The 25,229-nt window shown below is 43.6% G+C and overlaps 1 long non-coding RNA gene across 1 annotated transcript; it reads left to right on the top strand.

Moving 5' to 3' along the window:
- The first annotated feature begins 21,615 nt into the window (after window positions 1–21,615).
- LOC112835360 (uncharacterized) lies at window positions 21,616–24,627 on the top strand. The gene is made up of 2 exons (XR_003211185.1): window positions 21,616–21,933; window positions 23,602–24,627. It is a non-coding gene; the product is annotated as an uncharacterized lncRNA (long non-coding RNA).
- The last annotated feature ends 602 nt before the right edge of the window (window positions 24,628–25,229 follow it).

The following is a 25,229-nucleotide window of genomic DNA, read 5'->3' as shown; positions in this document are numbered from 1 at the left end:
CATAGGATAATTGACTTTTTCTGCTTGACATTTCACTGAGCATCATCTCCTCCAGCCCCATCCATGTGGATGTACAAGTTGGGTATTCATCCTTTCTGATGGCTGAGTAATATTCCATTGTATATATGGACCACATCTTCTTTATCCATTTATCTGTTGAAGGGCATCTTGGCTCTTTCCACAGAATTTGTATGGAATCAGAAAAGACCCCGAATCGCCAAGGAAATGTTGAAAAAGAGAAACAAAGCTGGGGCATCACGTTGCCCGATTACAGTCTCTATTACAAAGCAGTGATCACCAAGACAGCATGGTACTGGCACAAAAACAGACATATAGACCACTGGAACAGAATAGAGAGCCCAGATATGGACCCTCAATTCTATGGTCAAAGAATCTTTGACAAAGCAGGAAAAAAATATGCAATGGAAAAGAGACAGTCTCTTCAATAAATGGTGCTGGGAAAATTGGACAGCCACATGCAGAAGAATGAAACTGGACCGTTCTTTAACACCATACACAAAGATAAACTCAAAATGGATGAAAGACCTCAATGTGAGAGAAGAATCCATCAAAATCCTGGAGGAGAACATAGGCAGTAACCCCTTCAACATTGGCCACAGCAACTTCTTTCAAGACACATCTCGCAAAGCGAGTGAAACAAAAGCAAAAATGAACTTTTGGGACTTCATCAAGATAAAAAGCTTCTACACAGCAAAGGAAACAGTCAACAAAACAAAGAGGCAACCCACAGAATGGGAGACGATATTTGCAAATGGCACTACAGATAAAGGGCTGGTATCCAAGATCTATAAAGAACTTCTCAAACTCAACACCCAAAAAACAAATAATCAAGTCAAAAAATGGGTAGAAGACATGAAAAGACACTTCACTGAAGAAGACATACAAATGGCTAACAGACACATGAAAAAATGCTCATCATCATTAGCCATCAGGGAAATTAAAATCAAAACCACATTGAGATACCACCTTACACGAATTAGAATGGCAAAAATGGACAGGGAAAGAAACAACAAATGTTGGAGAGGTTGTGGAGAAAGGGGAACCCTCTTACACTGTTGGTGGGAATGCAAGTTGGTACAGCCACTTTGGAAAACAGTGTGAAGGTGCCTCAGAAAATTAAAAATAAAGCTGCCCTATGACCCAGCAATTGCACTCCTGGGTATTTACCCCAAAGACACAGATGTAATGAAAGGAAGGGCCGTATGCACCCCAGTGTTCATAGCAGCAATGTCCGCAATAGCCAGATAGCATTTCTAACCTGATCATCCAAAGTAAAAACACTGATAATAAATCAAAGCCCTGTGATATTGCAATGAGTGTATAAACGTCGATTTCTTTTTGTAGAATTAGACTTCTTCTGCACACAGTGGTTTGTGGCATGTTTTATTTTTATTTTTAGCAACATACTAACTAGTAAGCCTTCTTGATATATTCATCTGAACTCCAGTTTGCTTTAGAAATCAGCCTAAAGTAATTGTGACTCACTCTGAAACAAAGATGTAAGGGAGGTCTGGATCTGCAGGAGACAGGATCTAACAGGTGCAGTAAACACAAGGGCTCTGTAGGCAGGGATGGTCTGGAGAAAGGTATCAACCCTCGGCAGGTACTCAGCTGGACTTCTGCAAGGACCTTATTTTCTCTTTTGTTTTCATAAAACTTGTTGATTGAGTTGACTCAGAAGAGGGGCTTGCTGTTTTGTTTTACTTTTGGGATCCACTTCGCTGAGTACACAGACGTGGGTTACGTGTGGAACAGAGTAGCACGGGCACAGATGGGAAATTCTAGCGTGTGTCCCATGGAGTGGCCATACCATTCAGAAGAGGACAGTTTGCTTTCGTGTCTGTTCTGGTAACTCCAACGCAGCAAGGCCCATGATGGGACAGCTGTCAGCCTCAAAGGTCAGAGCGGTCCCCCCAGTGTTCCCACCTGTCTTTCCAGAAACCAACATGACGTTTTTGGTTTATTCGACCCATGGGAATAACATCAGTGCACGTTCAATCAGAGAGTATGGTTGTATCCAAAATGTCTTTGCCTTCCTTAGGCGACTAATGTGGATCTGTTACTCCAGATGGATCTAAACCCTTCTCTGGGTAATTTTCAGCTTTCGCTGCTTTTCAGAGGTATTGGGCTACAATTTACCTGCGATGAGAAGTAATATTTCTCTCTATCTCCCCAATCACTCTTTCAGATTCAAAAATTAAATTGATTATCTCGCGTCCTCGGATTCCGGGAGTATCTGAGTTTACTCCAACCATTTCAGTTAGTATTCTAAAGTCCATATTGTATCCGTCCTTTTACTTTTATTTTTAGGATCACTTTTTTCTTTGTTCTATGGTGAATTGCTATATGCCGTTAGAAAGGAGTGACTATGCCTTAGTCACCAGGACACGTCTCATAAAACCTAGCACACTGCCTGCATATAATCGGTACACAAGAAAGGTTTGCTGGTTTAAGCTGATTGATTGATTCGATAATTGGTATTGAGAATCTGCCTTCCTCTTTCCAGAATGAGAAGAGCTTTCCTCAATTATTTCATGTTTGCAGAGACACTTCTCTTTTTAAAGACTGAGGTGTTCCAATATCAGCAGAGGCCACTGCCCGATTGCCCCTGGGGGTTCACCTCATCGTCCACCAGCTGGCCTTCACAAGGTGCAACACTTCAGCCAGGGCATTGGGCCAAGGCCACCAAGCCCCACCCCAGACCCCTCTTCTGAGCCTGGAAGACAGAAGAGCGGAGGCGGAGGCTGTCCCACGTCCACTTCTATGATTGCTAAAAACAGGACAGGGTGTGTTGTAAAATGAGCTTTCTTCACTTTTAAGCCTGACTTGGAAAATCCCAAGTACCCCTTGGAGGAAAAAAAAAAAAAAAGATAATAGAAATTTTGGAATTACTAGAAGCGCTATATAAGTTTCCTTTGACAGAAATGTATTTTTAAAAGAAAGCAATCCATGGTTCTCGCCACTAGCTTATTTCGAAAGGACTAGTTTATTTGGAAAGATAAAAGAAGAGAAAACATGGAACGAGGATTAACTGCATTTTGTTTTAGAAAATGACTTAATGCGTTTGCTGTGTGCAGATCCGTGCATAGAGATCCATCGAAGGCCCCCGGGAAGAAATACGCAAAGGATATGCTGGTGTGATGTGGAGCTCTTGATAAACACACTTCTCGGTTATCTTCAGTGAAACCGCCCCTTTCTCAGGTGGCCTTGTTGACCGTTCCCCCAGGGACACAGGGGTACAGGGACACAGGGATGCTCCTGTAGGGATTGGTGGAGTCCGGATGGCAGTGAGCTCCCCCCTGTGCATTAGCGGCTCTGCAGACAAGGGGAAGATGTGGTCCTTCTGAAGTGCACACAGAGGTAGCCACCAGAGAGGGTGCTTCCTGAGCACTCTGAGCCCTGGGGATTTTGAGACTGCCGAAAGGTCTTCTCATTAGGGTCCTTTGCACTGTGGCACAGCCATTTGGCCGGGAAGATGCAGACAGAATGTAAAACCTTGTCTTGTGGGTGGATTAGTCCAGGTGTGGGGATTAGTCCCATCAGGCTGGTGGCTACAGGCTGGGCAACTTGAACTTCGAAATTCACTGGATTTCACGATTTATGCAGAGATCGAATCATTATGTTGTACACCTGAAACCAATATAATGTTATACGCCAATTGTATCTCAATAAGTAAGCCGACAATGTGTTAATTTGTCCTTTTTCCAACTAAACTTTAAGGAAAGACAGTAAAAGTTAAAAGAAAAAGAAAAAGAAAGTCGCTGAACAGGATGAGGACATTTGTTTCTTTATCCTGATACTTGAGGTTGATACTCAACCTTGCATCCAGAGTGGACTCTTTCTTCTTGAAGTATTAGGATCCGCCACACCAAACGTTATGCCCTGGCCAAGTGTGTGCACTCACCGGTATAGCCCGCACACGTAGGGGGCGCGGCCCCAAGTCTTGGCGGGCGGTGCGGGCTTCAGGACTCGATGGAGCAAGGCGATGGCACATCTCGGCTGGGCAAACCCCGGCAGACCAGGGCCTCGTGGAACCCATCACCTGCAGCACCCTATTCTTCATGCTCCTTCCCAGCTGCCTCTCAAAATTCAGCTGTGAAGATCTTTAGCTCGTCTTTCTCCTTTCCCATCGCATAAGGAAGTCACTGATCCTTGCTCTCTCCTTTTGTTATGGGTTTCCAGAAGGAAGAAGGATGGGAGGCAATCCGGGTGGATTGGGAGGCACGCCCGCCTATCACATTCATCACGGCCGCCTCAGACCCGGTGTTAAGCGCCGCCACCACCGAGAGCCCCTCTCTGCTCTGCTCTCCTCGCTCTCTCAAGTTTTAAATTTCCCCAGCTAGTGTAAAACTTAATGAAAGCCCTGGAGTATACAATAGCATTTTGAAAACAGGAATTTGTGACTGCTGTGAATCATCACTCACAGCAGGGACCCAGAAATGTGAATTGTAGGAGGAACACACAGAGGCCCCTCTCTTTTTTACTGGGAATTTATTACAGGCGGGTCATTATTTACAATGCACCATTCACATCCTCTAAAGAGCCAATAAACTGGCTGCTGAATATGCATTTTGCTCTGTGGTGAACACAGATGTTTCCAGCTAATATCCATTTCGTTTAATTTCTTTTCTCCTTTTTTTTTTTTTTATTCTATCTTACTATTTCTGTAGCAGCTGGGTAACTATTTGCCCGTCTTCGGTTTGGGAATCACTCCTCATATTTATTATCACTGGTGCCATTCACGTTGCTATACTTAAGGGTCTGTCAGCATTTCCATGAAAAGCTACTGTTTCTCTAAGTTCAAAACCAAGCTGGTAAAGTTTTCTGTGGTTTAAATGTTGGGCATATGAGGTCCCAGCTTGGGATCAAATCACTTTAACAAAGTGCAGAAATAAAATCAGTTAGGATGTTTTAGTGTTATGGTTTTGCAAACCAAATGAAGGGGGGGTTGGGAACATTGATTTCAAAAGCTATTTTGATGCGATACTGCTTTATTCAACTAAAGTGATGATGATGATGATTAATTATTATGATTTTGCCGGTCATCTTTAAATTTCCCTAAGGTTTGGTGGAGAGAGGTAAATTGGCGGTGGGAACCGAATGACGACTCTTAGAAGCAGATTTTAGGTCACTTAAACTTCAGGTGACAATTCTACCTTAGAGTCTTTCCAACAACATGCTGAGACGTGTGTCCTGTCTCTGCGCGGTGCTCAGCCCAGCACCTGTAACGTGGTAGATAGTCAACATGGTGATCAGTGGAGCTCAGCTGGAACTCTATTGTCTATGTCAGATATTTTAGCACTTAATTTTATTTACAGAAGCACTACTATTTCGTGCAGTAACAGTGCTTTCTCAACGGACGGAACCTCTTTCTGGCAAGGACAGTAAAACAACAAACTAGCAAACATGTCTTAAGCACTTGCCATATGCCAGGTGCTCTGCTGGGCATTTCCGTGAGTCCTTTTTTGTTCCTCCTCACAATGACATCATATGGTATAGAAGATGTTGGTGCTCTGCTAACTACAGTGGGGACCCCTTTCCACAGGGCTAGGAGCTAGGAGCTAGTAAATACTTGCGGACTTTTTACTTTTATTTTAGTCATTGTTTACAAGTCATATGAAGCCAACCCATTTACTCCACAAAAAGCAAGGAATATTAACAAGAGAGGCATCTCATGAGAAACCCTTGTTTCTGACTTAAGATACTACCATTGGCCCTGAAGTTCTTTTTTTACTTTGAACCAAAAAGAAATAGCTACGCTGGAACCAACCCAAACAGTGTATAAGAACCTCCTCTCACTTCAAGTGAACGAGCTAAGGAAATACAGATTTCAGTTTTCACACAGATTTTGTACTTCTTTACCAATTCATTTCCTAAGCCAAGTCTACACGAAGACGCTCAGCTTGGGCGTGTACAGAGGCCGTCTCTCTGCGGGCATGGCCATATTCCATGAGTACTGAGATTATTAATGCAGTATTAATGGAGGATTAATGGAGGAGGTCGTTCTAAATAGTTACCGCAGAGGGAGGGAACACTGTGCAAATTCAGATGTTCAAATTATTCTGGACTTAAGATCATCTTAGCCCTCATTTTCATAAGAAATTGAAATACCTCTTTTAACTTGATTAAAAACGGTCAAGTTTACATTTAAAAACATCTAATTTATAACTTTCACTGATATTCATTAACCTTGAAAAAGCCTTTCAGATTGAATTATATTTGTGGAAGGTCTTCCAATGTATGTTCCTACGATAATCAGGGCTTTTAAAATCTCTCTTCCATTTGAGAGATGGCCTCTAACTTCTGTCTTTGTGTCTCGGATGGTCTTTGGAGCAGTAATAGTCTTTTGTCTACACTGTCTCGAATGTCTTCCTCACCTCGGGGAAATTTCTCATTTTCTGTCTCTGTTAAGCAAACATCAGAAACAAATGAAAAAAAAATCCACTCCTGTGCCAAAAATCAAGTTAAAGTAACATTAATGAGGTGGCTTAAACCTCCAAATCCCAGGGTGTTCATTGACTGAAAACTGAGATCCTATCCTTCACCCGCCAGGACGTACCTGGACATTTCCCAGGACGGAATTCTCTAGGCTGAGGGTGACCTCACCTTTGGTAGGAAACTGGATAGCGTGGGCTCCCATTCTGGGAGACGGCCTCTTTTTTCTTCCTCCTCCTGTTTCTCCAGCCCTCTGACCCTCCCTGCCTCTTTTCTTCCTCGTTCCCTACTCTGTCTTTTTCTGTCTTTATGCTCAATGTTACCCAGAGAACAGATTTACTTAGTCACTCTTAATTAATATGTATACATGTATTAAACGGCAGTTTTGTTCAAGTGCTGTTTTTTTTTTAAGGTCCTTTTAAACTCTCCAATGATTTGGCTTTTCAAATTTTCAACTCTATAGGCCATTAATTAAGTCTAGGAGTTAATGATGATAGCAATAATGTTTATTTTAAGAATCTTGTAATTATGCAAAAACTCAGTAGGGAGCAATTGACAGGTAATAGGTACAAACTGGAAACAACCGAAATTTCCTACGGCAGGCGAGTGGTAAACAAACTTTGATCCATCCACCTGTCAATAGTGAAACAATAAAATGAAACAAGATACTGATATACATAGCAACTTGCTTGATCTTAAAGACAGGGTGGTGAGTAAAACAAGCCAAGTGAGGGGCGCCTGGGTGGCTCAGTCGGTTAAGCGTCTGCCTTCAGCTCTGGTCATGATCCCGGGGTCCTGAGATCGATCCCCACCTGGGGCTCCCCCCTCAGCAGGGAGTCTGCTTCTCCCTCTCCTCTCCCCTCATGCTCTCTCTCTCTCTCGAATAAATAAAATCTTAAAGAAAAACAAAACAAACCCAAGCCAACTGAAAAAGATATATTATATAACACATATACCTTTCTGATACCCCCAAATGATAGCGGGAGGTGGAGAATTCGAAGTTGTTAGGGTGATCAGGGATGGAATGGTTTGGCTCTCAGCGGGTAGCAGAGGGGAGATCTGTGTGGTGATGAGCAGTCCTGTGTCCTGATTGTGGTGATGGTTATACAAATCTACACACATGATAGATGACAAGGGACTACACACACACACACACACACACACACACACACACACACAGTACTAATGCCGATTCCCTGGTTTCAATGTCACATGATAATTTGGGAAGATGTAGTTCATAGGAGAAGCTGGGCAAAGGGTACACAGGACCACCTTATTACTTTTGCAACTTTCTGTAGATTTATATTTTTTTCAAAATAAATAAGTTATAACACACATGCACAAACCAAAACTCAACATGATATTTAATGGTGAAGCACTGTAAAAATTCCCATTAAAATCAGGAATGAGACCATTTTATTTGTTATCAACAACAATCTCTTAATTCATGCAGGAGGTTCTAGCTGGTGCAGAGGAAGGAAAAAAATATTAGAAAAATTTTTTGAAGTCTCTACAATTATATACCTCCAATACCAAATTAATTTAAAAACATCTTAAAATTTTAAAAAAGTGATGTAAGGTTAAATAAATATAAAAATGCTTTCAAAATACACTGGTAATAAGAAGCTTGAAATACTTACCATAAAAAACATTTATAATATTAATCAGAAGCAAATGAGTGAGTCTAACCTTAAGAAAAAAATTAATGAAGTAAATGTACAATGTGACCCTTAAGCAATACAAGGAGAATTTGATGGAATATCTGGAAGGTTACATACTGTATGATTCCATTTACATAACAAAAAAGAAAAATATATATGATGTTTCTAGATAGCAAATTATCAGTATAAATATAGTAGTTTTCCTCAGTTAAGTTTTAATGTAATACTGAGGGAATTTTGGGGTAGACTCAACCAATGATCTTACCATAATTTGACAAATAAATAGTGAAAATGATTTTTGACAGCTTTATTGAGGTATAATTTACATACCATAAAATCCTCTCATTTTAAGTACAATTCAATGACGTTGAGCATCTTTACAGACTTGTTCAACCATCCCCACAGTGTAGCAAGAGGGAGCCAAGTGCCTCCAGCCACTTTGGCTCGGCAACAACAACTTCCAGTTGTTGTGGGTCTCTGTTCTGGACATTTCTTTAAATGGAATCATAGACTATGTGGCCTTTCATGTCTGACTTCTCTTACTTAGCATAATGTGTTCAAGGTTCATCCCCACTGTAGTGTGCATTAGAATTCCTTTATATGGCTGAATAATGTTCTGTGATATATGGGTATACCACATCCTGTTTTTCCATTCCAGTTGGATAGACATTTGTGTTGTTTCTATTTTTTTGGCTATTATGGCATTTGCATACCAGTCTTCTGTCAACATATGCTTTCTTTCTTTGAGTAGGTACTGAGGAATGGAATTGCTAGTCGTCCGAGAAATTTATGTTTAACATTTTGAGAAACTGACAAAATTTTCCAAAGTGCCTGCACCGTTTTGTGAAAATGATTTTAAAAATGTACCCAAAAATATGATGGGAAACAATTTATCAGATGTAAAGCTAATATATTGTATTTATTATATTATCTAAATATATAGTATATATATTAAAAATCACATTGTAAAACTAACATAACAATTAAACGAATTTGTTAATCTACAAAAATATGCAAACAGATTTGTAGAAGAAGATATAGTGTCCAGAAAAAGACCCTGGAATACATCAGATTTTGTGGAAATCTGTGGAAACGATGGATTGTATACCTCAATTGTGCCACTAACTTGGCTAATTGGGAGGGAAAATCAAGTTAGGGTCTCTCATTGCTCTATATGCTCACTTATGTTTTCATGACATTAATAAGTTAAAAACATAAAAAGACACCAAAACACAAGATGTTTTTTCTGATGAGTTATATAAAATTATTTTGAAAAAGTGAAGAACTCCCATAGAATAAATGAAGTAAAACAAATAAGAAAGTAAGTGAGTAATAAATTTGACTCTCTAACAATTTATATCATCAAAATTTTTCAAATATCAACAAATGTCATGTACAAAATTATGACAACTTCGAAACTAGGAAAAAATAATCCCTTGATGACAACAAAATACCATTAACCTTAATAACACAAAGACAGCTTCCAAATCTTAAGAAAAAATACTTACACCCTGTTTTTAAAAGATAGCAACTTGCAAATTGCAAAATAAATCCAAATTGAACACAATTTATATTAACAGTGTTCGTCTCTTTTGTATTAAATTAAAAGACGTATTTTTCACCTATAAAAAAGGCATATATCTGTTGGTAAATTTTGAGGGGAATGCTTCATCCTGGGGAAGGTACAGAAAGAAGGACGTTTCTTGCATTTGGGATATGGGGCATTTCACGCAATTTGCAATATGAAGACATTGCCTCAAGAATGTTCTCTCTCTTTAACTCAATAATTTCACACCTAGGAACGTACCCTTAAGAAATTACCAGAAATGTGTTCCAAGGTTTATGTACAGGGATAGTCATTGCAGCATGATTTGTGAGAGAAAACAAGAAATTATCTAAATATCCAAAAATAGAGAAACAGAAGGAGAAATTTTGGTACACGCATTGAAAAATATTTCATAGCCCTTAGAAAGCACACTTTCAAAGACTACTTAGCGCTCTATTAACATTCTTACAACGTAAGTTTATAAAACAGTGTACAGTACTGTATATAGAATGATCTTTTTTTTTAAAAGATTTTATTTATTTATTTGAGAGAGAGAGAATGAGAGATAGAGAGCACGAGAGGGAAGAGGGTCAGAGGGAGAAGCAGACTCCCCGCCGAGCAGGGAGCCCGATGCGGGACTTGATCCCAGGACTCCAGGATCATGACCTGAGCCGAAGGCAGTTGCTTAACCAACTGAGCCACCCAGGCGCCCTATATAGAATGATCTTAACTTTATAAAATAAAATTGTATTCCCATTTACCTTTATTTTTCTTTTAGATCAACTATAATAAACATAGAAACAAATTTTCTAGAATAGAACTCTGGCCATTTCTGGGGGGAAGAATTATGGATACATTTTACCTTCTTTATATTTTTCTGCATTTTCCAAATTTTGCACAATGAACACGTGTTGCCTTTCTACTACAAAAAAAAAAAAGGTTGTGGGGGATAAAGAAATGATCACTTTGCAAGCTCTTCCTAAGGCATACGTGCTTTTTTTTTTTTTCCTGCAAACTTCTTGGAAAATTACAAAAGAAAACGAGCTTTCTTTAAGCCCTGACAAATAAAGAAAGGTACAAAGCATAAATATAATTAAGGTGTCATGGAAGCCAAATCAAAGTTTGGCTGGAGTGGAAAGGCATGAGAAGACCAGAAGGAGGGACCGAAGTGACTGCATGAGCCTGCTTACGCTTGGTGGGCATTTTTATTGTCCGTATGTTTATTATCTGTTTGCGGATGATGTGGCTGAGGCCTCCTTGCTGCTCTTTACATACTTCCTTCTGTTTTCGTCCCCGGCTTTACACCATCCAGTGTGGACGGGGCTCCTTGCTGCGGCGTACGCTCACACTGCACACTCGGGCGGGGCACACTCAAGCTGCTCTCGCATTGCGTGCCCTCTGAGTCGGTAAGCACACACAGCAAGCACCCTGGCGTGGCTTTCTGGGGAGAGACTCTGGTTTCCCCTATAGATCTTCATTAGCCGGCCAGGGCTTGTGTTCCCCACAATTAGAGTGCTAACCACACTTCGTGGGAATGAGCCCCGGCTCAGCCGTTCCCCTAGGCCAGCAATATTTAATAAGTCCAAAGCACACAGTTTAACCAGGCCCCTCCAGCCTGTAAATCGTAGGAACGCCAATAACTCACGGAGGGTGAGGGAAAGCGCAGGGGTGTGCTGGCTGTGTGCCAGGGGGCGAGTTTGATGCGGACCCAGGTCACCTGGCTCAGAACCCGGGGCCACAGCCCACGCCAGGGGCTGGCCCTAATGAGACTAAGTGTGACCCCCTGGGGGCTGAGGGCAAAGGGTCTGGGTCATGGTCTCCACTCTCAGAAGAGATCCCTCTGGCAGCAGAAAGCAAGGCTTGTGTCCATGTTTCGGATGACTTTTCATCTCTGGGGACACTGTGTTTTTGCTTCAAGTGCGACTCCCCTTGAAAGGCGCATGCTGATGACCCTAGGCAGTCACAGAGGGACTGAGCAGTCAGGAGCCCAGGCAGGTGTGGGAGGAACTGGGAAGACCCTCCTCTGAGGCTCTGCTCCAGGGTCACCCACCACGGGGCTGACCCCAGGACTCTGGGCCCCATCTGCATCTCCCACACCCTCCGGTCAGAACCCAAGCCACACAGGCTCTGATTGTGGGAGGGGAAGCATCTGATGGGAGGGCTTCCCTGTAGCTGTACTAACAATGGAAATACATTTTGAAAAATCAGTTTTAATAAAGCCCCAGCCCTGACCCCAGAAACGTAAGTATTTATATTATTGACTTCTGTATGGGGTAATTTGTTAGGAGGGGAAAAAAAAAAAGTCTTTCTGCTCTTGTCTTGAGACCTGAGGAAAAAAATAACTAAAATTAGAGAAACTGGGGATATAAACGCAGTGAGTAGAATAAAGCAAAATACCTCTGGGGTGTTCATCTGCCATGGTAGTCATTTCATATCTCATCTGTTATATGGATGTGATAGTTTTTTCCTTTTTGATAGTATCATTATGTAGACGCTACAGATTCAATTCCATTTACAAGTCAATGGTGTGAGATTTTACGACAATTCTTTTTTAGTGGGTTGATTCTGTATGATCCTTCTCAGTAAGAAAAAAAAAAAAAAGATTTAAAAAGCAAACTTAAATGGCTGCCTTTCTGAGCTCTCCAAAGAAGGGTTGGAACTCATTGGACATTTTTTATTGCAGGTCTTTGGCTTTATGCTCATCGGGAATGCCTGGAAACCAGGTCTGGTTAGCCTCGCTTTCAAGGAGACAATAATTTGTAAATTTAAGGGCCTGGAGCCTGCAGCGCACAAACATTTTGCATGCCATGTGGAAGAACTGTGGATCCAGTTTTGAAAGGGGAAGTAAAGTGAAAAACATGGAATAAAGAGCCCTTATTAGACACGGGTGTGACTCTGTCTAGGGCAGTGACAAAGGGTTTTTAAAAGGTAGGTAATTAAATTCCTCCAACAGACAGACCAAGATAGGAGCCTCCAGAATGAAAAGCAAGCAAACAAACAGAAATCTAGGAACTGTGGGATTTCAAGGAAAAAGAAATCACATTCTTCATGGAGGGAGCTGGGTGTCACAGGAGGAATCCACCCCTCCCCCCCACCCTCAAATGCTTGTGAGGAATCCTGGCCCCTGGACACCAGAACGGGCCTGCATTTGGAGAGAGTCACTAACTAGGTAATTAAGTTAAAACGAGATCCTGGGGTGGGTCCTAATCCGATATAACTGATGGCCTTATAGGAAGAGGAGGTTCCGACTCAAAGGTACAGAGGGAAGACAAGTTGGACAGGGTGACATAGGCTGTCCCCAATCCAGGGATGAAGGCCTGGAGCAGGCCCACCCAGAGCCCCCGGGGAAGGCTCCCAGCTAGCCTGGGGGGAAGCTGGGGCTCTGGGTGCAGCCCCAGTTGCAGCAGACCCTTAGGAGCTCTCCGGGGCACATTTTTGGGGCACCTGCGTCCCGCTGCTCCTGAGGACAGAAACAGATGCCCTCATGGCTCTGGTGAAAGCAGGCTCACGAATAAATTGTGAACCCGAGGGATGAGATCATATCTACAGCAGGGAAGAGCACCGAGGCTCCCGGGAAGGGCAGGAGAATTCCTCCCTGAACTCGGGCGAGTGCCTGGGAAGGCTCCTGGAGCCTCCGGGAATAGGCAGGGGCAGCCCAGCACCGGGGGACACGGAGCTCACAGGGAAGAAATGATGGAAGAGGGAAAGGAGCTCGAGGGAAGGGCAGGTTAGCAGAAGACAGAGTACAGAAGCCCAGGAGAGCCACTCCACACCAGGGAGGGGGTGAAGCTTCCGGATGGGAGGACACTGGATTCCAGTCAGAAGGACGCAAAATTCACAGAATTTAAAGTTCTAATAATGACAGATTTGTATTACAGGTTCATTTCTCTTAGTTGACAACGTTGGCCCCAAATTTATTTTTATGACTTTTAGGTATATTTTAAGTGGAAAGAAAATGAAATCAAATGAATTCATTCATTGTTTTACCCTTGTAGAAAAATTTAATAATTTCCACTAAACTGGAATTTAAGACAGATTTTTTTTTTTTAAACAGGACTTGGAGTTTTGGTAGAACATTGGCATTTTTCCCTAATAAAAAATTATAATATTGTTACTTGTGCCACAAAGTATTTCTTTAATGAAGGAAGTGAGTATGTTATAGAGTGACATAGTTACATGTTTCCATGACTAACAAATTGTGTTAGGGTTTTCCAACTCAGTGGTTGTGGTTTTCCCTGCTATTTCTAGCCAGTTAGCTTTTTTATTTCCCTTTCCGTGGGCCTTTCATCTTTTGGTGGTAGAAATTTGACTAATGTGCTGCCAAAATCTCCAGAATGGAGGCATTTTGTAGGGGTAGAAATCCAAACTGATAAACTGTCTTAAAATATCATATATTTGGTCTTGGAATGTGATCCTTAAAAGCATCATTAATTATATGAACATTGTTATGTTTTCACTTTTTAGTTGACATTTTATACTTGATACATTTAGTCTTTTCATGCGTGTTTCACACTCAACACGGGTCTGCACCCGCACCCGCCTGCGGTCTGCACACAGCGTCTGGCTGGCAGGAGCAGTGTGCACTCTGCGAGGCTGCACCCCACCCTGCCTGGGAGTGGAGGGGCCACGGCCAAGGCCCCCCATCAGGGCCCAGGCGGAGGAGGAGGCCTGGCAGAATTTGCCAAGTGACTCAGTTTCCAAATCCTACTCTGTCCCTGCATGCTCTCCTTGAGCATGAACTGCCAGGAGGATCACTTTGGACGTCCCTGAAGGAAGGAGCAAGCCTCCTGAGGGACTCCTAGTCCTCCCTTCTTCTCTACCATAATGCTTGTTCTGGGGGTGAGTCACCTCCACCTTCCTCTCTTGAATTCTCTGTTGCTGATCTCACAAAGCTAGGAGATTGTCATCATGTGTGGGTGTACTGGGATGAAGACTGTCCCCCTACCTTCCTGCCCACCTTCAGCCTCAGAAGGTGAGCTGATTTGGAGATAGGGTCCCTGAAGATGTAATTGGTTAGGTCATGCTGGAGTGGGGTGGGCCCTACCCCAATGACTGGTGTCCTTCTCAGAAGAAGAAGAGACACGCAGAGACACAGAGGAAGAGGCTGACGTAGGAGGGATGCAACCACAGCCCATCTTCTGGGACCACCAGTGCCTTTGGGAGGGAGGGTGGCCTCCAGATGTGAGAGAACACAGTTCTGTTGTTTTAAAGCCATCGGTACATGATGATGGGTCATGGCAGCCGTAGGAAAACTCACAAGTGGGCACTGTGTCATTTCCCTTGTTTCTCCTAGCAAGCTGAGAGCTCCGGGCTTAGCTTCCCTTATGCAGCACTGAAGAAAGAACCCCGACCCCACACCCAGAGGGGTGTGTGCACAGACAGCCCTACCTCCTCTCTGACCAGTCCTGCTCTTCTCTTGACCCCACCTCTCATCGTCTCCCAACTAGTGGGTAACCTTGACCAGACCGTTGAATTCTCCAAGACCGGGTAGTGTCCAACTAGACAGAAACTGGCTTCACAAGAATGGGACAAATCCCCCAGTTTGTCACCTATACAATGGAGAAATAATATCAGTGTCGCTGGGCCGTCCTTACCCACCTCCTTCCAAATGGAACAACAGTCAGTTATGCAACCTTCCGTTTTCTAGCATGTTTTGTAGAAGCGAGAAAACGCTTGGGTGCAAATCTCAGCTCTGCTGCTTATAGATATTTCCCTTTGTGTTAACTTCGTCACTGTGCTTCCATACACACACTTGTAAAAGGATTAAAAATAACAGAACTGACTTCGTAGTGCTGTTGTTGCTCTAAAATGAAGGCGTATGAAAGGCTCAGATGGATGCTTAGTGGATAATAACTGCTCAATATACATTAGATTGTATCCTAGAAAACCCCAAGATTGCTCATCCCACTGACTTGTGAGCTATGGCCTACGTGGAACCCAAATGGAGCCCGGGTTGTATTCTTGATCAGCCTCTGGCATGCTAAGCTAGAAGGTGGTTATCTCCACCTTAATGAAGCCAAATCATGCTTGCTGGTGGCACATATAAATCTTCTCTTGGCGCTGGACAAGTGTTTGGCAACACAGAATAATGAGTACCCTCCAGTTGCAGGGTCCACCTGCTGCCCGTTAGACCTGACTCAATTCCCTGCTCCGTCCCCCACTTCTAGCTCTTTCTCCTGGCCAAACACTTGAGCTGAAATGCACTTGCCCTGTGCAACCAGGTCCAAGAAGGATTAACTGGGCCCATTTGGAATGAACTGGCCTGCATAGCCAATGGATAAGCTCCCAGATTTAATCATACAACAGTCTGGCTGGAGGGAAAACCAGTCGCAGGGCCAGGTATGAGACTACTTGAAGATCACAGGCACTAGTCCAGCCAATAATCCCCACGGATGTGGCTGAGCAGTCAGGGGAGGGCTCTAGTTTTGCTCCAAGTAGCTCAGGGAGCCCGTTAGGGGAGCCCCAACATGCTGCTCTGGAAAGCAGACCAGCTGCATTATGACGGTTTCTCTTGCTGCTGATGGCCTTGGCCACATCCTTCTAATTGGTGACCTAAAAAGAAACCCTGGCTGGCTTGGCTTAGCAAAGCTTGCCACCTCAGCACCTTCAGGGGCAAACCTCCAGTGGAATCTGGCTGCATCTGAGGGTCAAAGCCATGGGGCTGGAGGACCTTCATTGGGAAGGGTGCTTGAGAGTGGCTGACTTGCTGAAGGTTCTGTTCTGACTTCCTGGGGTTCCACTCTGCAATCACATTGGCGACCTCAGGGATGTGTGAGGGATCTGGCGGCTCAAGAAAAACCCACCCATCTGGCCAAGGACCCTGACTATGAATCTGGCAGCGGCAACAACAAAATAACAACAAGAAAAACCATGAGTTCTAGGAAAGATAGATTGAGGTTGAATCCGAACCCAGGAAAATCACTCAAGCTTTCTGAGCCTTGATTTCCTGATCCATGAAGTTGGGGTGATGACACCTACGTAGAGTGACTGACAGGAAACAGCTTGATGGGAGGCCCAGCACAGAGTCAGGATGGGGCTCCAGGGAGGGGGCCCCCCAGTGGGTCCTGGCTCTGTCTCGAGAAGAGCTGGCACTTAGTTACGTCTTTAAACCTCAGTGGCATTATCTGTAATAGTCCTTGCCTTTTAAGTGGATTTCCCCATTATTACTATTGTTAATTCTGTTTTATCGTGGTAAAAACGCTTAACATGAGATCCAAAGTCATAACGAATTTTACGTGTTCAATAGAGGATTGTTAACTAGAGATACTAGAGATTGTCTAGAGTTTGCTGCAAGTTTCATCCTGAATACCTGAAATTTTATACCTTAGATTTCTCTTAGATTTTTCATGGAAGTGCAATCATGCAGTATTTGTCCTGCGACTGACTTATTTCATTATTATAACCCCTTCTATCTTCATCTGTGATGTCATGCATTGAAGGGTTTGGTTTCAGGCTGAATCATATTCCAGTGCATGCATATGCCGCATACTGTCCACTCATTCACCCATCAGAGGACATTTGGGTCATTTCCGCGTCTTGTCTACTGTGAATAGCATCACACTGAACACAGAGTACTAGCAACTCTTCAAGATCCTGATTTCATTGCTTTTGGGTGAATACCTGGAAGTGGGATTACAAGATGATATGGTAGTTTTATTTCTAAGTTTTTGAGGCATTTCCAAAGATTGATAAGCTGCTTAAGGTGGGAGGCAATGCCCCAAGGACTTGCTCAATTAATACACTGTGGTTCTCAGCTCCCTTGGGGGTCTGTGTTGCCAGGTAAGCGCAGATCACACGCACTTGCTGTCTGCCAAACTGGGGGTAAAACAACAGTATACGTGCGGTCTATGAAATGCCAAAGATGACAGAGAAGATGTCACACAATGGTTTGTGGGAGGGAGGAATTACTCCACGTGGGAGATTTATGTGGCACAAGACCTGGCCTAGAAATAAACGTCTTCAAAACAAATAAAATGCTTTTTGTATAGTCCACATGGTCATGGACTGAAGAACGTTTCTCTCATGAAATCAATCCAGTCTGGATAACCAGTATCTTTATGTTAAGCCTTAGTTCTCAATAAGTATATTACAACATCTACCTGTTTATTCAGGAAACCTATAATCAAACAAAAGGTTTGGGAATACAATTCAATTGGCCCCAAATCTCCTCTGTAAATAGAAAGGACAAGAAACACCTTAACTGTTTCTCTTGGGCCTGAACGGCTGGTGGCAGGTGTTTTATTTTTCTTTAAATTTTTTATTGTTATGTTAATCACCATACATTACATCATTAGTTTTGGATGTAGTGTTCCATGATTCATTGTTTGGGCATAACACCCAGTGCTCCACGCAGAACGTACCCTCTTTAGTACCCATCACCGGGCTAACCCATCCCCCACCCCCTCCCCTCTAGAACCCTCCGTTTGTTTCTCAGAGTGGTGGCAGGTCTTTTGACTAACGTCACGGTCCTGCCATGACTAACATTTGCACGTTCAATACGATACACAAAGAGGGTGTGGAAAGTATGTTTTAAAGTAGCACATTTATCATCCACAGAGAGGCACTGGTGTGGATCTGGCTCCATGAGTTTGATGGGAAGCTATTTCAACTTTGTTATTGAAGTGATGAAGTTTCAACCTCCCATTGTACACATACCAGTCTGGACACATAACTTCTTTGTAATTCTTTGGGTTTCCAGCACTATTGTAATCATGAACATCTCCACAGCTTTTTCCAGACAGCTCCTCTGATAAAATTATCACCATAGTGAGGGAGTTTCTACTTGGACCAACGGTCATGAGTGGGGAAGGTACAAGGGGCATGATGGATTTGGAAGATCTGAGGTGTGCTCTGCCACTTCCATTTCAGGAGATGTACTCAACCACTTAACCCTCATTTATTAATGTCTGAAAAGATGTCAGTGGTCCACACACTAACCACCCGAGGAGGAGATTATGAAAACCAGACTGGATGGCATATGCTGGTAGATGTTTTTAAAAATATTTTGAGGACTATATTTTTAGAGTAGTTTGAGGTTCATAGCAAGATTGAAGAGAAGGTACGGAGATTTTCACATGCCCCCTCCCCCCACCATCCACAGCCTCCTTCATTACCAGGGTCCCCCACCAGAGTGGTACATGTGTTGCAACAAATGACTCTGCATATGCCTCCTTCAAAATCACCCCAAGTCCATAATGTATGTTATGCTGCACTCTTGATGTGGTATGCTTTATGGGTTTGGACAAATGTATAATGTCATATCTCTGTTATCAAAGAGAGTATTTTCAGTCTTGTTGAGATTTTTTAAACTATAAAATATAATTCTAAAGCAAGATGATTTGATGCTATACATAGATATGTGTATACATATAGCATATATTAATCTAGTACATTTGATCAGATAACTACTCTATTAAAAAAAAGTCATTTGAAGTACTTTTATGTTTGATGAACTAATTTGGTCCACTTGGAATACTGATTCGATTGAGATGGTCCATGCGGTAGACCATGTGTCCGGTCTAAGCTGGGCAGACTCGGCTGTTGGCAGTGTATGACCCATCCTCCATACTCTCACATCCCACTGAGCTGCCCACCCATGTGCCACCTATTCTCTTGAATTTCTCTTTAACTACAGCCTAGAGCTCTATACATCCTTTCTCTACAAATATTCTCATGGAAGGAGGAGGCAGAAGAAGGGTACCATGGATACAAGATGAAAATAGTGCCTCTTACTAGAGATTCAATTTCACATGAAGGTTTTTGAGAAAGTAATCCACAAACATATATTCATTATATATGTATGAACATGTAAAAATTTATGAATTTATAGACATCATAGAAATCTCATACTTATAGAAATCGGTCCAGACTGTAGAGCCCTATTCATGCACCTGTCCTAATAGAGTAATTTCAGTGCGTACTAGCATGAGACTGGCCTGTGTAGTCCCATCTTTGCTGGGCTGAGACTTTCCCTCATACTGCCTCTAAATCATGAGATGTCAGTTCTGGGACTTCATACTGTCTAAGACTTAGGACAAGAGGTTGTCCCCTTGGGAGGGTGCCCTGCAGGTCTGTGCGGAGAAGTGTCCAGAGCTCAGAGTGTCCAACAAGCCAATTCCCAATGAGCATGTGGCTGACTGGACAGGCAACTGGGGGTGTTTTGGATGGCAGCATCGCATCTGCTTGGTGTTACCTCAGCTTCATCCAGCCTGCAATGCTCCTGGGGGACTTCTCCAAGACCTCCCTCCTCCCCTCAGTACCACATGATCCCCTCCTCCGGCTCACATTGTGTCCGCACTCTGGGGGCACAGGAAACTCTCTTGCAGGAGTGTGTCTTATCCTTCTGGTTCTGCAGTGTTGTGTCTCTGTCTTGTTCTCTTTTTGTTCAGTTCTACTGGGACTGAGGAGCTGGGAAATGATCTTCGGGGTGTAGTCACAAGAATTCAGTGAGTGGGGGAATATTAGAACCCACAACACCATCCTCCATGATTGATGATGTTTGAGAAGAACCTCTTTTTCAATGTTTTGTTGGTGTCTATGTTCATGTTGGGGGATTTTTTTCTTTGAACATTATATCAAAAACCAATGATGTACTATACCTTGGCTAATTTACTTTAAATAAAAAAATAAAATATTATAAAACTTGTTTATATTATTACAAATTTTTATTGATACCAACCAACACTTTGGAGTAGCTTCCTTATGTGAAGCCCCAAGTTAGGTTTCTCTGGGAATATAAAGGTAGGAAAAATGGAGTCCCTTCCTCAAGGAGTCTGCCTCTGGCAAGGGCACAAAACACACATGTGACTATGAGCAAGTGAGGTAGGGACAGAATGCTGAGAGAGTTGGGGTCTGGGCTAGAGCTGCCCAGGAAATGGGTGGTGCTGGGGAAGTCGTCTAATAGGAAGGGCTTTGGGATGAGGCCTAACGTTTGAGAAGGATTTCTCTGAAAACTTTATACCCTCTAATTTCTACATTTCATGAAAAACGGGCAGTATCTGTGCTGACATGAACAGATACCAGTTTTCATTAATCACCTCCTTACCCTTCCGCCTCCGAATACTCTCCTGTCCATTCCATGAGTTCCTGGTGCACATTTCCCTCTAAAGTGAGTGATTTCTACAAGCATAGCTTGGTCTTCCCATGCCAATCCAACTGATAGATTTTCTGTCTTTACATCGGATTGGGCAGTAGTCAACTTGTCTGGTCTGCTATCATCAGGTGGCCCATGGGAATACTAGCATTTTGGTGGTAAAGGCCTTATTTGCCCCTTTGAGGGGCATCACCCATGCTATGTTGACTTTCCCACATGAACCAATCTCTTCTTCTTCTTTGTTTCTCCATTAAATTCAATCATATCGGCTTTGGAGAATATTTCAGGCTAAGGGGTAGTGAACATTCTTGAACAGTTGCACTTATGGCCAGTGTCTCTACAGAGGACCCTGGGTTCTCCAGAGAAACAGAACCAACAGGACACATGTAGATATATAAGGATATATAGGAGATTCATTAAAGGAGTGGGCTTATGTGGAGGCTGAGAAATCCCAAGATGCACCATCTGCAAGCTGGAGAACCAGGAAAGATGGTGGCATAGTGCCGTCTGCCTCTGCAAGCCCGAGAACCAGGAATATATGGAGGTCCAAGGGCAGCAGATGGGTTCTCCCGCTCAAGAAGAGAAAGAATTCACTTTTCCTCTGCCTTTTTGTTTGATTTAGGCTCTAAATGGACTGGATGCTGTCCACCTGCACTGGTGAGGGTGATCTTCTGTACTCTGTCTACTGATTGGAATGCTCACCCCTTCCAGAAACACCCTCACAAACACACCCAGAAATAATGTTTTCCCAGCTATGTGGGCATCCCTTAGCCTATCAAGTTGACACATACAGTTGACCCATCACACTCTGAAACCACAGTTATAATCTCTGTCCTGCAGACATTGGACGGAGGAGGGCCAGGGAGCGTGGTCACCACCCTATACCCTACTTTTAGGCTCAGTGCCAGTGGATCCCCTGGGTGTATCCCCCAACTGGTCAATCTGCAGCCTAGAAGGGATGTTCTAGACTTGAAGTTCTGGGAGAGGAAAAAATTCCCCTTCTCAGGACTTGCTTCCTACAGGAAGCAACGAACCAGGAGAGGAAAATGTTAGTATCTGAAACAGTCCTCACAGTCTGATCATGAGAGCAGAAAGATCTCTTCAGAGTGTGCTGGGAGCAGAGCCTAAGCAAGCAACCATTTTATAGTCTGGCTGACTTGGTGCTGTAGCTGTGATCTGTAAGTCAATCGAAAAGTATTGTGCCGGTCTGGCTGTGGGGTTTCTTCAGAGCCTCTGGAAAAGGCAGCAGTGGCCTTGGGCTGTCAAGGGTGAGGGTGTCCACATCAAGAACTTTCCTGGTCTTGTGTCCCTCAGGATGTTTGCTTTTCCCTTTATTTTCTCTTTATTCTCCTCAGCACTTTCCTATCTGTTTGATAATTCATGAAAAAATTACTTCCTGAACTATTTCTAATTTTCCACCCCTTGACATATATACCATAAAAATTCAAACCCTTATTGTCTTGGGATGGCAAAACAATAGTAAATTATACACAACAACAACAACAACAACAACACACACACACACACAAAACAGAAAAACAAAAAAGGAATTTAACAAATAGACTCCATTGACTTCTTGGAAATCTCCCACATTTTACACAAGCAATCTCTACGCTTTAGTAGAGTTCGAACTCATGATCCTAAGATTAAGAGTTGCATGTTCTACCGACTGATCCAGCCAGGTGACCCTGGTTGAAATTCTGAAGACTATCATTTACTATTAGCTTGAAAATACACCTCTACTTGCTTTAGTCCTAGAACATTTCAGGTCTTTGCCAGTTTTAACCTTTAATGACCACAGAACAGATTACCATTTGTGCACACATACTTCACCAGCAGTGTGCAGAATTTTCTATGCACAGAAGAGTTACTGGTGTGTATTTTTTAAACACAATTACAGGCTGCTCCTCAGAGACAAGCATTTTATGTCCTTGGGGTTGACATGTACTAGAAAGATACACATTAAAAAACAAGGGATAAATATAGATGGGAATTCTGCATTTTTATGCTAAGGCTGTCTTGGAGTGAGACTCAGGATGCTATGGAAGTTATAATAATATAAAGCTATCACACTAACCATGTGACAACTTATTTCTAAAATCAAGACGACATTAATTTTGATCAGGCTGTTGAGAACTTTAGGATACAATTCACAGTCCGGTGACATCTGTCACTTAGATAGGAAAACAATGCAGATTCTTTTGACATACTGAAAATAACAGCCTTTTCTTTTGTCAGTTAACAAAGACGGGAGACAGAGAAAGGAAATTATAACATCCAAGAAAAATGAACACTTTGGGGCTGGCCACATGGAAAGCTTCTAGACGAAATGTGAAATTTGTTGGTGGCCATCGACAGCAGAATTCGTTGAGTCACTCATGCCAGGGTTCATTTCATTATCGTCAGGGGGCCAGTGAAGAAGACTAATCCTCTCTTGAAAAATTCCAAAGCATAAAATTCAGCTGAGGTTCCTACAGCTATTAAGGAATGATGTGTGGCCCTTCTGCAGGCTGTTGGGGGGGAGAAAGGGCAAGCGCGCATTTTGCACAGTCACCCGGTAGATGCCGGGAAGGTCCGTGGTGTGGCACCCCCAGCTGGGGACCCCCAGTCCAGGCGCAGGAGTGTCCCCCCAGGGGTGGCCCTGAATGAGGGGAGTGGGGCGGAAGGCACACTCGCCCGCGTGCTCGCCGCGCTCCCCGGGTCTACACGCTGCTCCCGCTCCGCAGTTCACGCGTGTGTGCAGCATGTGGATGGCTCGACAGGGAGAACAGAAGGATTTGGCTGGCGGTCAGAGCCGCAGGAGCAGCCGCAGATGCTGCTATTTACACTATTTTCACATTCTGCAGAACAAAGAGCAGGAGGCTGCCAGCAACTCCGGGGAACTCGGCGTTTGCCCTGCTCGCCGGCTCAGCCAATCCAGGGGCCGGAGCAGACAGGGTACCACTCCTCGGACACAGAGCATCTCTATTCTGATGGAACGCTCTGCCAGCACCCTGTGCGTCAAGCCCGAGGAGGAAGGACATCAAGACTCTCCCCTTGTCACTGCTTCCAGATCTTCTTCGGGGGACAGTGCCGAAAGCCCCACCTCCAGCTCGGCCTGCAAGCGGCAGACAGGACAGATTGATGACTTCAGCCCTCATCCCTGCATTTGAATTGTAGATGCCCTGAGCAGGGTCTCCCCACGGTCATGTGCAAAGTGCCCGTTGTCCGGGCTGCATATAGCTCCTTGGGAAACTCAAGGTGCCGTATAAAGACAAAAGTTATTTATTTGGGGACCAGATTACCACAAATTAATTCCTGGACGGAATCCAACAGAGCCTGTGCAGGAGAGTGGGAGGAGGGACGGGAGCATCAATTACTCCCCGTCTGCCGCGTTACTGGGAGGACACGCGCTATATTTAGCCAAACGGGCGCATCCTAGGAGACTGGTATATTACCGCGCAGCCCAGAAGCTGCCGGGTCTGGTTGGGAAACGTGCACCAAAGTGCAACCATCTCAGCTAGACTGGAGAGATGAATAGCCCTCTGGGGGATTTTATTGGGTACTACTCACCAGTCATATCACTAGGCAGAATCCGTTTGTTTTCCCTGTTAGGAGATCTGTTGAAAGCATTACAATAAAAGTTATTTAAGTCACATAGTCTTTAATCTTCCAGCAAAATATTGTGCCCATGCCAGCAATGAATCATATTGTATTGTTATGCCTTTTTATAGTCTGATAATCTGTATTGTGTGTTTATAACCCTTGTATGCTGTATTTTATGGGGGGAAAAATTCCTACAACCAGCAATCCACAACCCATGAATTTACCACCTTAACTATTTGGGTTGATGGTGAGTCATGGAACAAAGATTCAAATTCATAGAATGAAAAGTTATCTCTACACCACGTTGCTTACCTCAGGGCAGTGGTGAGGCCATCTCTCACTCCGCTGCTCCAACACAACCCTTACCCAAGCGGAGTGTTTTCCCAAGTCTCAGCACTTGGGAGGGTGTTGAATGAGATATAAATCAGAGTTTCTGACCACAAACCTAAGGAACATTGTCCTTGAATTTCCTCTTCTGGGCAGGGACAATCTTGCTTGGAGATGGTGCTGGAGATGCTCACATAGGAGCCACCCGTTGGAGATGCAGAAGAGACATTTCTTCCCAAATCCTGATGGTCAGCTCCCCAGGTCCCAGGCTGGTCCTCCAGGGCTCATGTTGTTCTGCACTAGGGCATAATTCGACCTCCCCGTCTGACACTGTTTCTGGATGAAAATGACTGACACAGCCCTGTTTTCTCTCTCCTTTCACCGTGGCTTGTAAATGGAACAGACCCTGCTGTCCCCACATCCCAGCGTGTCTAACAGTGAGAAAGGGACCCCCCTCCCCGGACCACAGTGCTCTCTAAAGTTTGGCCCAAAGATGGCAGGCTGAGGGCCATGGTGCCTGGGTCTCTTGTTTGTACAAACCAGGGCATGATTCAGATGGGGC

This window comes from Callorhinus ursinus, unplaced genomic scaffold, assembly GCF_003265705.2.
Source record: "Callorhinus ursinus isolate GAN/ISIS: 27379988/994484 unplaced genomic scaffold, GSC_fseal_2.0 scaffold11, whole genome shotgun sequence".
NCBI lineage: Eukaryota > Metazoa > Chordata > Mammalia > Carnivora > Otariidae > Callorhinus > Callorhinus ursinus.
The sequence above is the reverse complement of the archived record's forward strand: the minus strand, read 5'-3'. Positions and strand labels throughout refer to the sequence as shown.